The sequence below is a fragment of the Lynx canadensis genome, chromosome X (genome assembly GCF_007474595.2).
Source record: "Lynx canadensis isolate LIC74 chromosome X, mLynCan4.pri.v2, whole genome shotgun sequence".
Taxonomy (NCBI): Eukaryota; Metazoa; Chordata; class Mammalia; order Carnivora; family Felidae; genus Lynx; species Lynx canadensis.
Window position 1 is genome coordinate 101,508,295 of NC_044321.2, and position 17,290 is coordinate 101,525,584.

Below are 17,290 nucleotides of genomic sequence, written 5' to 3' on the forward strand. Positions count from 1 at the left end.
CTGCTTGAGTTTGAATCTTGACTAAAGTGTGATACCTTAGGAAAATTTCTGAAGTTTTCTGCACCATGTTTCTTCATTTGTAGAAAAGTAAATATCAATAACATCTTCTGCCTTTGGCTGTTGTGAGCATTAAATAAAATAATCCATTGGAAAAAATAGCAGAATATCTTATCCATAGTAACTGCTCCAACACTGTTATACTGTTAGCTATTATTTTCTTCAAAAATTTCAGAATCTTCTACAATAAAACTATATGATTTTATTACCAGAAAAATGTTATATTAAAAAGATATAACACTATTGAGGCATCTGGGTGATTCAGTCAGTTAAGCATCCAACTCTTGATTTCAGTTCAGGTCATGATCTCACAGTTTGTAAGATAGAGCCCCATGTTGTCAGCGCAGGGCCTGCTTGGGATTCTCTCTCTTCCTATCTTCCCCTACCCTTCTTACACACTCTCTCTCTCAAAATAAATAAATAAACTAAATATATATATATATATATATATATATATATATATAAAACACTATTGAAATATACATAAATATATATCCTTTATTTTGTGTATCTTTCAATTTTAGATTTGGACATACTTTTAGTCATTTATTTTGTAATCCAGCAAAACTAATCTGGATTCTAAGCAAATAATATATATACAATCTACATTTTAATGTTCATAGCTCTTGCATTCCATTTCTGACAGTGGTCCACTGTGGGAGTTTATACATGTTATATAATCCCTCTATGTAAAATGAGGATAATAATACCGAGTTTGTATGGTTGTGGTGGTGATTAGGTTAGGTAAACAGGAAAGGCTTCTCCTTGCATAGTGGCTGGCATACAAAAGACATTTAATCAGTATTAGTGACCATCATCTTCTACTCACCTTAACAAGTTAGACCAAGTAGTCTGGCATGTACTACATTTCAGTACAGTTGTTTTTCAATATTGAAATCCAGTTCAGGCCACAATATCTTCTTGCCAATGTTTCATGTAGGCAATTTCCAAATATACATAGATTGTGTAGCCAAAACACACTTGTATCAACTTTTTATTTTGCAATAACCATGGGGCAATCTGCAATATATACCTTCAATGTCAATTTTCTGTGTGGTGCATAAATGATTATCTCAAGAAGTTCCTCTAAGGAGCATCCACTCACTGAAATTAAAGCATGTTCAGTCTGAAATTCCATTACCTGGGCAATTTGATCAAGCTAAAGGTGTGAGTCATAGAAATCTTTTAATATCAAAGCTTCCATATAGGTGTCATATTACCATCTGAGGTATGAAGTGGCAGACAATGGTTTATAGCATATTTATTTATTCAAAGTTTATATATCTGTTTTGAGAGAGAGAGAGAGCATGAGTGGGGGAGGAGCAGAAAGAGAGAGAGAAAGAATCCCAAGCAGGCTCTGTGCTGACAGCGGGGCTCAATCTCATGAACCGCGAGATCATGTCCTGAGCCGAAACCAAGAGTTGGATGCTTCACAGACTGAGCCACCCAGGTGCCCCTATTTTTGCCTAAAATACACAGATACTACCTCTATTATGGCATAATTTACTTTTCATATTTACCCTGTGAAGAATCTCAAAAGAGACTTGCAATTAATATACATTGTGAACACGCCAATTAAGGACATTATGAAATGTCTTGAGATTTATAATGATAGAAAAGACTTTTTTGTCAATTTCTGTTTATTTTTATTTTGTGCATGAAATTACTCTTGAGTAGTTAACAATCAGTACCTCAATGCCATCTGGCATTTTGTGGATAAGCACATCTCCAAAATCATAAGGTGAAATATCAGTTGTAAAAAACAGAGGTTTATGTTCTCTGTAATGTACTAGAACAGGCTCTTAAGTCAATAATTGTTTGCTAGTATCAAAAAAATCCTTAAAACTAGAAATTCATTGCCATAGAATATCAGACAGCCCTACTCTCACAATCCAAGAAGTGCTACAGCTCAGCAGAAATTGCCTTTTGTGAAATAAAAGTTGATACACTGAAAAATGCCAGAAGCCCCTTGAAGCCTACCCATTCCTAAAGATAGTTTGAAGACCCATTTTTGTTTTGGAGCAGGTAACCTACCAATTCTACTAAGTGAACATTAGCAGCACTGATGCAATAGACTATGTTTTCCAAATTCTGAGCCTTTTCATTCTCTAAACCTGAATTCCTGATGTGTAGTGATTAAGGGCAGCAATCTCTGATGTCAGGGAGACCTTGGTTTGAATCCTGCCTCCATCAATATCTTGTGACACTTAATGAATTACTTAATCTCTCTGAGTCTCAATTTTCTTATCTGTTAAGTGGTAATAGTCCTCAAGTTTTTACAAGGATTAAATGAGTTCATATCATGATCTCCAATTCATTAGTCTATCTATTTCTATCTTCTGCACCCAGAACTTCAAAGTAGCAATGATCAAGATTAACAATGGCATATTAAAATATTATTTACATATTATTGCAAATAATTTTACTTATAGAACATATAATTAATATATTGCCCTCTCAACAGCATTTAACCCAACTAGACATGCCCTCCTGAAGCACTCTCCTCTCTTCATTTCTGGGACACCACATTCTCTTGACTGTCTACTGCTTTTTCTCAGTCTCCTTTGCCAGTCCAACATTCTCTGTGCAGTCTTAAATCTTGGTGTGTTTGATGACTTAATCTTAGGATCCTTCTTTTCCATTCTGCTCTTTTCTCTCCTCTCCACTCTTCATTTTTCCTCTATAATCACTGTCTAGGAGACTCAATTCTAGTATTGTGGTTTTAAATACTATTAGTTTTTTGATGATTTCCAAATTTCTACCTAAAACCCAGACCTCTGTTCTGATCCAGATTTGTATTTTGCAACTTTTTGACATCACACCACTTAGATATTTGATAGGCATCCAAAGTTAGTGTGTCAAAAAAGACCTCATGATTTTCATCCAAAATCAAGAACAACAACTTGTTGCTCACTTAGTTACCCTCAGTTTAGTAGATGTACCACTGTAAAATTTCTGTTCCTCAAACTGAAAACCTAGAATTCATCATCAATTTGTTGCTTTCTTTAATTCTCCACCTCCAATGCATCACCAAAACCTGTGGCTTTACCACCAAAATAAGTCCCCAATCAGTTCACTTCTCATTACCCATTCTCCCCACAATAAATAGAAGAAAATTCTGAAAATGCAAATCAGATACTATCTCTCTCCTGCACTGAATACTTCAATGGAGTCCCATTGCTCCCAATATAAAATCTGCATTTCTTACTCAGCCTAGAGGGTTTTTAAATGATCTAGTTCCAGACCACTTCTCCAACATCATCTCATGTAATTTCTCCTCAATAAGCTCTAACAAAACAGGCCTCCCTCTCTAACATCCTAAACTCCTTTGTAACCTATGCCTGGAATGTTTTAACCCCAGATCCTGATTTCTTTTTATCTCAGTCCAAATGTCACCTCCTTAGAGAGGTCTTTATTAACTTCCCTTACCCGGTTATACTATCTTGTCATCTTGTTTACATTCTTTAGAATACCTAATATAATCTACAATTATCTTGTCTATTTACATGCTTATCTGTTACCTCAAGTACAGTGTAAGCTCTATATGAGCAAGGATAATTTTTCCTAGAATAGTTTTTCTTCCTCAGAAGTGCTCACCATATATTTGTGAAATGAATAAAGAATATATATATATATGCACTTAGAACATATATATATATATGCACTTAGAACATATATATATATATGCACTTAGAATATATATATATATATGCACTTAGAACATATATATATATATATGCACTTAGAATATATATATATATATATATATGCACTTAGAACAATGGCTGTGTTCAAAAAATAGTAGCTATAAATGTTACTCAATAAAATGAAGATAAGGAGGAGGGAAGAGGAAAAGAAAGAAGGAGATGGATAAGGAAAAAATAGAGGGAGAACATGGGAAAAGGGTGAGAAATTTCTTAAGTATTTCCATAAATTTATACTTTGTTAGTTAAATGATAAAGGCACAATGCATAGAATTCCAAACAACAACAACAACAACAACAACAAAAACTTATTTCCATTGAGCTATGGAAAATCACAAGGGGAAAATAAATTTTGAACTGACAGATAATGTCAAATAGCCCTCTCACTATGAGGGATATTTGGTCTCATTTGTAGCATCATTTCTCATATTGTTAACAGGGCACTGACATTCTCCACCAAATATTGCACAATCAGTAAGCTTTCCTGAGAGAGACCACTTGGGTTATTCAAACTCTAGAAATGTTTTCCTTCTTTGGAGAAACTGGCACATCTTTTATTTACAAGTGAATAGACAACCTTAGTTGGAATGATGCTAATTCTGGCTTATAATACCTCCCAAAGAATGCCTTTAAAGTCTGTAATTTGGTATTTTAATGGATTTGTTAGACAATGATTCCAAGAGTTATGAACTACTTTCTACCGCAAAGGTTTCTATTTAAGCTCCTCTATCTCTAAATTCAAGCTGCTTTGAGCAGGAGCACTCCTGTCTATCTATCTATCTATCTACCTATATAGATATATCTATATCTATACATACATTATGTCTATATAGGTAGATAGATAGATATAGGTAGATATAGATATAGACATAATGTATGTATATATATAGATATAGATATATGTATGTATATATATATAGATATATCTTCCACATTAATCTTGATTGGTACCATAGTTTATGTAGTGAATTATTCTGCAAATAGTTTGAACCCTACTTTCTTGTTATGCTAACATGTTGTCAAGGGCTCTCTGTCTTCATGTTATGTTCTTCTTTTATAATAGAAACTGTGTTGCTTGATTTTTTTATTATTACTTATATTTTCTTATACAATTAGGGATATTAAATCTGGTGTAATCATTTAGAACCATCATTGAAGAGTCATTGCATGAACTCTGCAAAGTTAATCTAAACACATTCTGTCTCTATTCCTCTCTCCCTCTTCCTTCTTCCTTCCCCTTCCCTCCTTCCCTCCTTCCGTCCTTCCCTCTTCCCTCCCTTTCTTCCTATATATTTAGGTATGAATATTTACTCTGTAGAAGTATCACCCTCTAAACAACCCCCTATATTGCAGTGTTGAAGAAGATATCACAGTACTAAACCATTAACAGGGGCATCCTCATTAGTGTAAATTAATATCTCTGAACAGTTAGTGATGATAATTATAAGGTGTTTCTTTAAAAAGCAACATTTTAAATTTTTTTTTCAACATTTATTTATTTTGGGGACAGAGAGAGACAGAGCATGAATGGGGGAGGGGCAGAGAGAGAGGGAGATACAGAATCGGAAACAGGCTCCAGGCTCTGAGCCATCAGCCCAGAGCCCGACGCGGGGCTCGAACTCACGGAACGCGAGATCGTGACCTGGCTGAAGTCGGACGCTTAACCGACTGTGCCACCCAGGCGCCCCAAAAGCAACATTTTAATCAATTATCTTATTTCCAGTAAGAATGGTGTGTGTGATGCCTTATTATTCTATATATTAGCACCACAGCAAGTAGTTATGGCTATATTTTTTGGTTCCAAGATAAAAGTAAAGCCTTAGTGTATGAGTCCCATCAAGCAGGTTGGCTAATATCAAACTCTTCAACATGCCAAAAAGCAGTCATTTTAAATATGTTGTGACCTCAGTTTCCAGTGTGGACTCCCTATCCAACTGTTTGCTAGAAGTGTTGACAGTAGATATACATTATCTTCTGTTATCCCATTTTCTTCTCAAAGAAATTCCATACTTCTTACTGTAAATCTAAAACTGTAATTTAACTAAACAGTCTATCTTTTTAATTACACACTTCTCTATGCTAAACCTAACCAAAACCATTACAGCCTAAAACTACAGAGATCTAAAGAAAATAAAACACTAACCAGGACTCAAGAACAACACAGATATAGATGTATAAGCACAGTTCCCTTTGCCACACACAACAGATTTAGAAATATGGACTTTAAGGGGAGCCTGGGAAGCTCAGTCGGTTAAGCTTCTGACTTCAGCTCAGGTCATGATCTCACAACTTGTGGGTTTGAGCCCTGCATCAGGCTCTGTGCTGACAGCTCAGAGCCTGGAGCCTGCTTTGGATTCTGTCTCCCTCTCTCTGCTCCTCCCCCACTCACGCTCTGTCTCTGTCTCTCTCTCTCAAAAATAAATAAACATTTAAAAAAAAAAAGAAATATGGACTTTAAGTAAACAATTCTCCATCCTCTTCCTCCCACAGTTTTTTCATTTTCATGGGCTTTTGGCCTGGATGTTTCTAAATTGCTGGACAGTTAAAATACTAGATATCCAGTTTCTTTGGAAGTGAATCCCACTGAATAGGGAAAGGGTTACATTAGGCAGGGAGAGATAAGGGACCTTCAGGGAAGCAGACTGCAGCTACAAGTGGGAGGCTGAAGAAGCTGCAGCAGGGGAGTTTGGGGAGGAAGAGAAGATAAACGTGTTCCGGACCTGCCCGGGCTAGGTGCCATGAGTGAGGTCTCACAAACTTTCTGATAAGGTCCCAATAGAAAGCCACGGGCAGATATCCCCAGTGGCCCCTGGGCACCCCTCTCACTCTTGAGAGCTTTATATTTTCCCTCAATAAATTCTACCCTTTGCTCACTTTCTGTTATCTGCGAGATTCATTCTTTGAGTCCGTGAGACAACGACCAGCGTCTCTCCCACCCTCCTGTAACACCACCAGGAGTCATCAAATTTTGCAGAACTGAGAACTTTAATCATTTTACCTCCAACTCTTCTTCGAGAGCTTTAAGTAGTGTGGAAGTAGTAAAACTGTTACACCTGCTAGCCATAAAATGAGCAATACAAAAGATAATATGTTAACTTAAGGGTGGGAATTAACGTAATGTGCACATCATGTTTTTTGAATGAAACTTTCAAAATTGGAGACTATCATATAGTCAGTGAATCTTTTAGGTGGGACTTTTAAAAAAGTCATTTATATAAGGCCATGTTTCTCAAAATATTCTCTCGTGGAACATGTTCTGTGAGATGCTATACAGAAAAAAAAATGTCTACTTGTCAAATTCTACTTTTAGGAGTTCCTGCACTGTACATTCTTCTCTAGAAGATTTACAGTGCTATTAGTATATTAAAGACAGGGTCATGAGCAGCACTAATAAAACATGTAACCTTGCTGAACTGAGAGATCTCTGAATGTATTTGCCTTCTTAATATTCTTTCCTCCCACCCCATGTGACCCTTACCTATTATTCCTGAAGAACTTGCTACAGAAATGTTGATGAAACAATTTTTTTTAATTTTTTTGTAATGTTTATTTATTTTTGAGAGACAGAGAGAGACAGAGCACGAGTGGGAAAGGAGCAGAGAGAGAGGGAGACACAGAATCCGAAGCAGCCTCAGGCTCTGCACTGTCAGCACAGAGCCCCATGCAGGGCTTGAACTCACCAACCGTGAGAACATGACCTGAGCTGAAGTGGGCCCTTAACTGAGGGAGCCACCCAGGTGCCCAGAAACAATTTCTTTTCTAAGCCAAATGGGGGGCCATGCCTGTTTCAAAGACTCAGTCGTTTCCCAATCCCCCCAACTAATTTATTCTTCAGATAATTTTTCTTAAGAACAGCAATATTATTAAAAAGATATTGTTTCCTTTCAAAACTGAACCCTTAAATGTCAGTGCAATAAAACACAAAGGGATACAACAGTCAATAACTGCTTCCTTCTTACCAGTCTGCCAATAGTCAATTCTTTAATTTACTCTGAAAATCCTTCTCTTGACACTATTTCTATCCTCAGAACAAAGTTTAATCTCTCACTTTCTTTTCACTGCCAAAGTGCCAGTTGGTTGCTAGTCCCATCAAGTCTACGCCAAATAATCCTCTTGAATACACTTAAAAATGATACATATTTCCACACCTCTCTGCCTCTGCTTATTTTCTTCAATCCAGAATGAAATGAGCTTGTTCCAACTTTTCATTTGTTGAATTAACAAGCTATTTTTTTCAGTTTTATATATAACTTGCTCTTGAATCTTTCTTAGTCACTTCTTTCATAATGAATCTTTCATTTGTTTGCATTTTTATAGAAAATTGCTTATGCAACTAATCCTGCTTAAAACTATATTTAATTTTGTTTCATATAAAACTGTTTTTTACTATGTTTACAGACTGTAAATCTCTTGAGAGCAGGAGACCATGAATCATTCTTCTCTATATTATGTAGAACAGCATCTTACACAAACTGGCATTAAATATACATTTGGTGATTGAGTAAATGTCAATAAATTGAACATTGAAGAGAGTTCTATTTACTCCCATGGAGAAAGACATACACTTAAATTCTAAATTTTTTATAATAATAAAACCCTGAATTTAACCAGAACCTGTAGCTCTCTTTCTTTAAGTTGTACACTTTTCTTTCTTTAATTTTTTTTTCCAACTTTTTTTTTTTTTTTTTTTTTTTTTTTGGGACAGAGAGAGACAGAGCATGAACGGGGGAGGGGCAGAGAGAGAGGGAGACACAGAATCGGAAACAGGCTCCAGGCTCTGAGCCATCAGCCCAGAGCCCGACGCGGGGCTCGAACTCATGGACCGTGAGATCGTGACCTGGCTGAAGTCGGACGCTTAACCGACTGCGCCACCCAGGCGCCCTTAATTTTTTAATCTGTACAACTCTCTCTTTATTCTAGAAAAAGGAGTATTTTTTCCCAAATGTTCTATAATCTATCACTTCAATTATATTTTTCATTAAATAGCATCAAATTCTTCTTATCTGAGTTATATGACTAATTTCTCTGCTTGCACCATCATATTAAGTTAACACAGACATTGGGCATATAGGAAATATAGGGAATTAATGCAAAATAAAAGGCTGACCCATAAAAATTAATAACAATAACACTATTTTCATCTATCTCTCTTTCTCCCTCCTCTGCCCACACTCTGGAGCTCAGAATGCTGCATAATTAAAATGTAATATCAAAAGAGAAAACCAATATCATAATACACAAGTTCAAATACTCAGGTAAAGCCCCAATGAGCACCATCTTCTTAATTTTCTCAAAAGTGCTAACAACAAAAGGAATAATAATAAAAGAAACCCACAAAGATGGGCCCAAGGCAGTGCTGACATTAATGAAAAGAAGAATATAGTATTCAAGGAATGGTATTAGTGACTTCAGATATTTCTGAGTTATTAAGTGAAGAGAAATGACCAATGCAAAATTGCTAAAGGGATAGGATGTAAGGCCAACATTTTCCCTGGTCATTGTTCTCTTTCTTTAATTGAGTTATCAGATGAACTTAATTATGAACATAAAGTGTAATAAACCATAGCCATTCCTTCAATTCAACTTTGAAAATAATCCAGTTGAAAGTTAGCTCTAGGGGCATCTGGGTGACTCAGTGGGTTAAGCGTCCAACTCTTGGTTTTGGCTTAGGTCATGATCTTACAGTTCCTCTGTGCTGACAGCATGGAGCCTGCTTGAGATTCTCTCTCTCTCTCTCTCTCTCTCTCTCTCTCTCTCTTTTTGCCCCTCCCCTCTGCTCACTCTCTTTCTCTCTCAAAATAAATAAATAAACTTTATAAACATTTAAAAGTTAACTCTAAAACATAAATATAAAATTTTGAAAACACACATATATCTTCCAACAGACACCAGTTAAATTGAGATGGCATATTTTCTACAGTTATCAGACATCAAACTAATATAAACACAGAACAGCATATTTTTGGAAAGATATCTAACAAAACTTGTACTTGATTCACTTTGATTCTCTGCTTCTCAAATATGCTTCACAGAGAATTGTTGCATGTCCCATGTGTGTTAAGATCATTTTCCCTTATAACTCTTAGTAAAACCCCCAAGCCACCAAAGTACACCACAATTCCCAAACTCCCAGATCTTAAGATTTAAAAACAATGAACTAAACCAAAACAACAACAACAACAACAACAACAACACACATACAAACATTCTTCAAGATTCCTTCATGTAGAAAGAAACACACTTCTCAAGATGAAAAAATTTTCCCACTCAGTATACAAACACTGGTCCCAAAATGCCAACATCCTGAAGCCTTGGGAAAGAGGCCAGGCTGCAAAATAAAATCTCTCATCTCCCTGTAGGTTACAGAACATAAATAACACCAACACAGAGCTAATAAGTGGACTCATTTACCCTTTGCTGTGGCTTTCAGGAAACCTTTCATCAAATTTATTGCCAGAGCTGCTGCACATTATTGTGTTCTTTATTAGGCATTCTTCTCCCTGAAGATTAATTCAGGACTTTATGAAGCTGCGTGTTCCAGAGTAATAGATGATTGCAAGTAAGTTAAGAGGTGTCACATTCACATCACTATAGACACATGGAATTGTGGTCAAATATCTGATGACATTCTTACATATTATATTGGCTTAAACTCAGCTGACCATGTATTAAACTCTCTTTTTAGACCACTGTCAAAGTGGAAATGTTTAGGAGACATTCACATTTGAGGGAGATAGATAATGCAGAATAAAAACAGTTGTAGTGTGTTCCATCAGCCACGTTTATAAGATGACAATACAACTTTTAGGAAAGTGAAATATTCTGTCAAATCACAGGGTATTATTTTTTATCTCCCTGATATCATCTGTGCTGAAAAACTATATTGAACTGATAAAAATGAACCAGATGTTTTATATATATATATATATATATATATATATATATATATAGATACACACGTGTATATATATATATATATATATATATGACCTAACTTCTATGGAGATGAATTGGTACTGGGTGAACTTGTACATCTGAAGCCAACTTTGAATTTACAATAGGATGCTGCCATAAATGAAACTAATTTTTTTTCTAGACAACTTTAAATTTAATCCATCCATCCATTGAACAGCTATTGGGTGTCTACTACTCTTCAAGGTACCAGGGAAACATTTTTTTTTAACTGAAAAAAAAAAAAGGGTTGAGTGTATACTTTAAGTTTTATGTAATTAACAAATTAAAGATTGACTAACTTGACCATTTAAATATTATTTAGGCATCTGCAAACAGAGCTGTATCTAAAGCACAAAGCACAATGCTGGAGCTTTAGTAAATTCCAATTAGCATATTCAACATAGAGAACCCATCTGTGCTATCTATACCTCAAGGTAGACTTTTGATAATGTTGTTTGGTCAAATTTACTGGAAAAATGCCTTTTTTTGTTTTGAAAAATTCTTTGTATATATTGAGCTCAATGTCAAAATAGTGTTTGCATAGTTTTGCTGAGATTAATATCTATAGGGCATGCCTTTCATCTTTAGTGTAAATGACATCAAATAAAAAGAATTATTTAACAAAAACAACATATACTTCTAAAAGCACTTACTATGTGACAGACACTATTCTAAGAGAGAGACAAGAAAATCTCCTACATTTTAGTTTAGTTAACTTTGAACTATAAATCTTAGAAATTTGAATTACCTACAGTCATGATTTCTTGACAGTTTATTCTAGGTGCCCTATACTTAAAAGGCACTTATTTGGAACGAAAACAGAAATCTTATTTTTTATCATTCTCCTAAAAGAGATTCCTTTACAGTTATTATTTGTGTAGGGCTTAGAGTTTTACACATGTTAGCTTTTCTAACTAAATGGGCACAGCAATCCCTTTATAATTCTAAAATTCAATGATTAATTCACTCACAATTAGAAAAATAGCACCTGCTGGTGAAAATTATGGCCACACAGATAATACAGGATAAAAAGTAAAACTGAAGGGTCTAAAGATGGGCTGTAGTTAATTACTCTGAAATAAAATTTTCATTATTTTTCTTGATTTGGCTTCACCAGTGATAGTAAACCATACAAACAGATTGGTTGTGTTTTTCTTATTATAAATTATTATTTTTAAAACTTCCTTCTGCAAACCATTTCCCCCTATCAAAAATGTTCCATTATTTCTAGAACAATTTGTTCACTGCTCAACAGGAAATAATGAGTGGGCTCTTATGTTAAAAATAATACAACTGTATAGAACTAGGTTATTTCTATGTGGAAATATACTGAAGCAATATCTGAAGGGCCTAAATAAGTCTGCTCTTCTAATTCCTACTTCCAGATTGATTTACAAGTTTCCTTCATACCATTCTTATCGGACCATTTTCCAGGCTAAAACCTCCTAATTAGTTCTTATAAGCTTTTCTTGGACAGGCTTACTAGAAGTTGTTTGTTAGGCTGTGAATACAGTAGGATCTCTTTTAGTTTTATATTAGTGTTATTATTTCATATTTTCAGCTATTTATGGATCAAGGTAGGACAATTTGGCAAAAATTTTTTTAAAACCTTGCATATTTTAGGGCCAACTACATAATTTCATATTCTTTCTCAAATCTGTAACAGCATAGCAAAAATCAAAAACAAACAAAACCTTAGAAACTCTGGAAAACAGGGTGCATTTTTATAAAAGCCTACAAATTATTCTTGTTGATAAAAATATCCTTTGGGTATAACATGTTAAAGGTCAGAAATGTGTGAAGCGGCAATAAGATTTTATAGATTCATATGTAGAAGTAGAGAATATAGAAATCAGTTGTTATACGCACTGTTAACTATTATGACAAATGATTCAATTAAATCGCCTCCACTCAATTGAAATAGCCATTTGATAATAATTCATCCTTTTTATCCTTCAAAATGAGCAGGAAGACATATATTCCTTGTTTTGTTGGGATGGCAAAGTAAGGAGCTCAACAAAAAGCAATAATAAAACTGGACAGATTCATGAAAAACTAACTTCAGGACTCTTGATTGGCCAAAGCCATACAAAACATCAAAAGAAGTTTGTTCAAGAAAAACCACTAAACCTTAATAAGGACAATGGGAGGGTATGGCAGTTCAACCTGGGGCTGCTTCTATCTCCAAGCTCCAGCTCCATGTTGCAATAACTCTACCAGTGCAAGATAGGCCATAAAGTCTTAGAAGACTTATAGTGTAAGGCAACTGTCTTGATTTAGAGAAAGGAGAATAAAAACTCATAGCCAGAGGTATTGTCATCGCCACTATTGATATTGCTAAAAAACAATCAGAGAAGGTTATTTGTTCCTATCTGAACATGAAGCCTTGTGCACCCAGAAAGGAGTGACTTTATAAGGACTGACTTCTGATTGAAGTTAGAATGTGTACTCCAATCTACACACAGATGGATTAGCAAAGTGTGGAAATCTTATTCACTTAAGGAGTTTAAGCATAAATTTTAATCAATCGCTGGTTTACCACTAATTTATGATGACTCAGAGGTAACTCCTATGAAAGCAGTATTAAAAATAAGATAAAACCAGGGGTTCCTGGGTTGCTCAGTCGGTTAAGCATCCGACTTCAGCTCAGGTCATGATCTCGCGGTCCGTGAGTTTGAGTCCTGTGTCAGGCTCTGTGCTGACAGCTAAGAGCCTGGAGCCTGCTTCAGATTCTGTGTCTCCCTCTCTCTCTGCCCCTCCCCCACTCACACTCTCTCTCTCTCTCTCTCTCTCTCTCTCTCAAAAATAAATAAACATTAAAACAAATAATAATTAAAGTAAAATAAAAACAGTGAAATAATTAAAAAATAGCACAAGAGCATTAGTGGCCACACAGTACATGGGATACAGGGGAAACAGGTTCTAAAGAATTAGTCTAGGCAAGACACCAAACAAATAGGCCAAACAGACAAAAGATAATAACAACAACAACAACAACAAAAATCCATACAGGGGATCCAAATCCATAGGCACTAAGCTAATTTCTCTAAAATTATCAGTTTTCAACAAAAACTTTACAAGACATGAAGAGAAATAAGAAAATGTAACCCATATGCAGAGAAAAAAAAAAACAATCAAGAGAAACTGTCCCTCTAATAGTGTCCAGATGTTGGACTTAGTAGAAAAATACTTCAAAGCATGTATTACAAATGTTCTTAGAGAAATAAAGAAAACCATGCTTTAAAAATTAAAGGAGCATGTGTTGACAATGACTCAATAAAGAATATTAATATAGAGACAGAATATATTTTAAAAAACACAAAAAGGAAATGTTACAATTGAATAGTACAATAGCTGAAGTGAGAAATTAGCTAGAAGAGCTCAACAGCATATTTGAGCTGAGAGTGGAAAGAATCACTGGAGTTAAAGATAAATCAATAAAGATTATTCTATCTGAAGAATAAAAAGAGGACAGAGAGAGAGAGAGATGAATGGAGCCTCAGAGACCCTCAGGTTGAGGCAAACCGTACCATCATATGCAGAGCAAAAATCTTAGAATGAGAAGAGCAACATAAAGGAGCAGAAGGAATATTTGAAGAAATAATGGCCAAAACATTTCCAATTTAGAAGAGAAATTTTCATCTATACAGCCTAGAAACTGAATTGAATCAAAATAAGGTAAACATAGAGACCCATGTCTAGAGACTTGTAGACAAGTGGTTGGGAGATAAAGACACAGAGAAACTCTTTAAATAAAGAGAAAGAACAACTTATCACTTATAACAGAACCAAAGTAAGATAAATAACTTACCTCTAATCAGAAATAATGGAGGCCAGGAGGTAGTGAGTTAGCATATTCAGTGCGTGGGAAGAAAAAAATGCCTGCCAAATATTTTATATCCAGTGAAATTTTTCTTCAAAAGTGAATATGCAAAAAAAGACATTTATATATAAACAAAGATTGAGAGAATTTGTAGCTATCAGATCTGCCTTGCAAAAAATCCAAAAAAAGTCCTTCACAATGAAAAGAAACAACATAACACAAAGAAACAAAAAGCACTGGTAAAGGTAAATATAAACATGAGAGTATAAATGTATTATTTTATTTTTTCTTCTAATTATTTTAAAAAATAATTTCATAAAGCAATAATGATAAAACTGTATTAGTAGCTTTATAACATATAAATATATAGGACAATAATTGCACTAAAGTGGGATGAGAATAGAGCTACAATGGAGCAAATATATTTACTGAAATTCAATGAGCATCAACCTGAAGAATATTATAAGCAAAAAAGAATATTGTAAGCTGCCTAAGTTGTGTCCCCCAAATTCATATGTTGAAGCTCTAGCCCCCAACTTAAGGGTATTTGTAGATAGGGCTTCTAGAAAATAATTGAGGTTAAATGAGGTCATGAGAGTAAGATCCTAATCCAACAGGACTAGTAGAGTTAAAAAAAGAGGAAAGGGGAGATCTCTCTCTCTCTCTCTCTCTCTCTCTCATTCACACAGTGAAGAAAGACCCTGTGAACACAAAATAAGAAAGTGGCTATTTGCAAGCTTGGAAGAGAGATTTCACAAGAATCCAAACATGCAGGCATCCTGATACCAGATTTTCAGCCTCCAGAACCATGAGAAAATAAATTTCTGTTGTTTAAGCCACCCATTCTATGGTATTTTGTTATAATACCATATAATACAGCCTGAGCCAACTGAGACATAAACCCTATAGTAACTATTAAGAAAGTAATCTTAAAAAACAGTAAAAACAAACAAACAGCAAATTAAATTGCAATTAAAGTGGCACAGCAAAAAATATCTATGCAACAAAATAGAGGTCAACGAAAGAGAAATGTAGGAACAAAAAGATGTGAAACATGTAAAAAACAAGTAGTAAAATACAGATATAAATTCTCAACAAAATACTATGAAGCTGAATACATAAAACTTTTAAAAAGCATTACAGAGTTGTGCCACCCTACAGTAGTCAAGGTAGCTCCCGCGAGGGTCTGAGCTTTGCCAGCCCCTCTCCCAGGAGACCTTTGCAGTTGACCACTCCCAGCTCCTTGGTAACCTGGTGCAACGGAAAGGCCGGAAAGGCCGTGATCAAAAACACCAGTATGTTGGGGGAGATACAACAGGACTCCGTGGAGTGTGCTACTCAGCCACTGGAGAAATATAACATAGAGAAGGACATTGTGGCCCATATTGAGAAGAAGTTTGATATGTACAACCCCACCTGACACTGCATCGTGGGGAGGAACTTGGGTAGTTAGGTGACACAAGAAACCATTCATCTACTTCTACCTGGGCCAAGTGACCATTCTTCTGTTCAAATCTGGTTAAAAGCATGGACTGTGTCACATACCCAGTGACCCATCCAAAAGCAAGGACTGCAGCCTGAATTCCAAATACCAGAGACTGAGATCTTCAGCCTTGCCTAAGAGAACACTTCAATCTTTGAATCTTTATTGTGTTGTTTTGTACAGGGCATTCTCTGTACAAATTTGTTGTGGTTATAAAAACAATTAGCAAAACAACTTTCATTTGTATTTACTTTCTATTCCAAACCTCTGTCCCATATTTTTCTCCTCAAAATATATTCCTTTCAAAAACTAGAAATCAGTTGAAGAAGTGAAAAAATAAATAAATAAATAAACAAACAAAAAAGCATTACATACAATGACCAGTCATCCTTGGAATGTCAGGTGGTTTTAACCTCAAAATATCAATTAATGTAATACATTTTGTTAACAAAGAGCAAAGCCACATAACTCTCTCAATAAGGAGAAAAAAAATGACAAAATCTAACACTAATTTATAATAAAAACTCACCTAACTACTAAAGGATGGGGACTTAGTGAACACCATAAAAAACATTTATTACAGGGGTGCCTGAGTGACTCAGTTGGGTAAGCGATCGACTCCTGATTTAGGCTTAGGTCATAATCTTGCAGCTTGGTGGGTTAGAGCCCTGAATTGGGCCCTGTGCTGACAGCATGAGGAGCTTGCTTAAGATTCTTGCTTAAGATTCTCTCTGTCCCACCCCCACCCCTCTCTCTCAAAATAAATCAATGTTTTTTTAAAGACATCTATTAAACACTTAAAACCAACGTCATGCTTAATAATAAGAGACTGATTGCGTGATACCTAAGATTGGGAACAGAACAAAGATGTCTACTTTTGCCACTTCCATACAACATTATAAATAGTGATTTTAGTCAGTGAAATAAGAAAAAAAGAAGAAGATAGGGGATAAAAACATTCAGACTGAAAAGAAAAAAGCAGAAAAAGAGTCCCTATTGGCAAGATTTTTAATGTAGAAAATCTTAAAAATAGGCTTTCCTACACACACACACACACACACACACACATTACTAGCACTAATAAACACGTTTAGAAAAGTTGCAGAACACAGGGGTGCCTGGGTGGCTCAGTCGGTTGAGCGTCCGACTTTGGCTCAGGTCATGATCTCATGGTTCGTGGGTTTGTGCCCCATGTCAGGCTCTGTGCTGACAGCTCGGAGCCTGGAGCCTGCTTTGGATTCTGTGTCTCCCTCTCTCTCTGCCCCTCCC

At 35.4% G+C, this 17,290-nt stretch overlaps 1 pseudogene; it reads left to right on the forward strand.

The window, feature by feature from the left end:
- The window catches only part of LOC115506885, a 129,018-nt pseudogene extending 112,957 nt beyond the window's left edge, over positions 1-16,061 (forward strand).
- Positions 16,062-17,290: the final 1,229 nt, after the last annotated feature.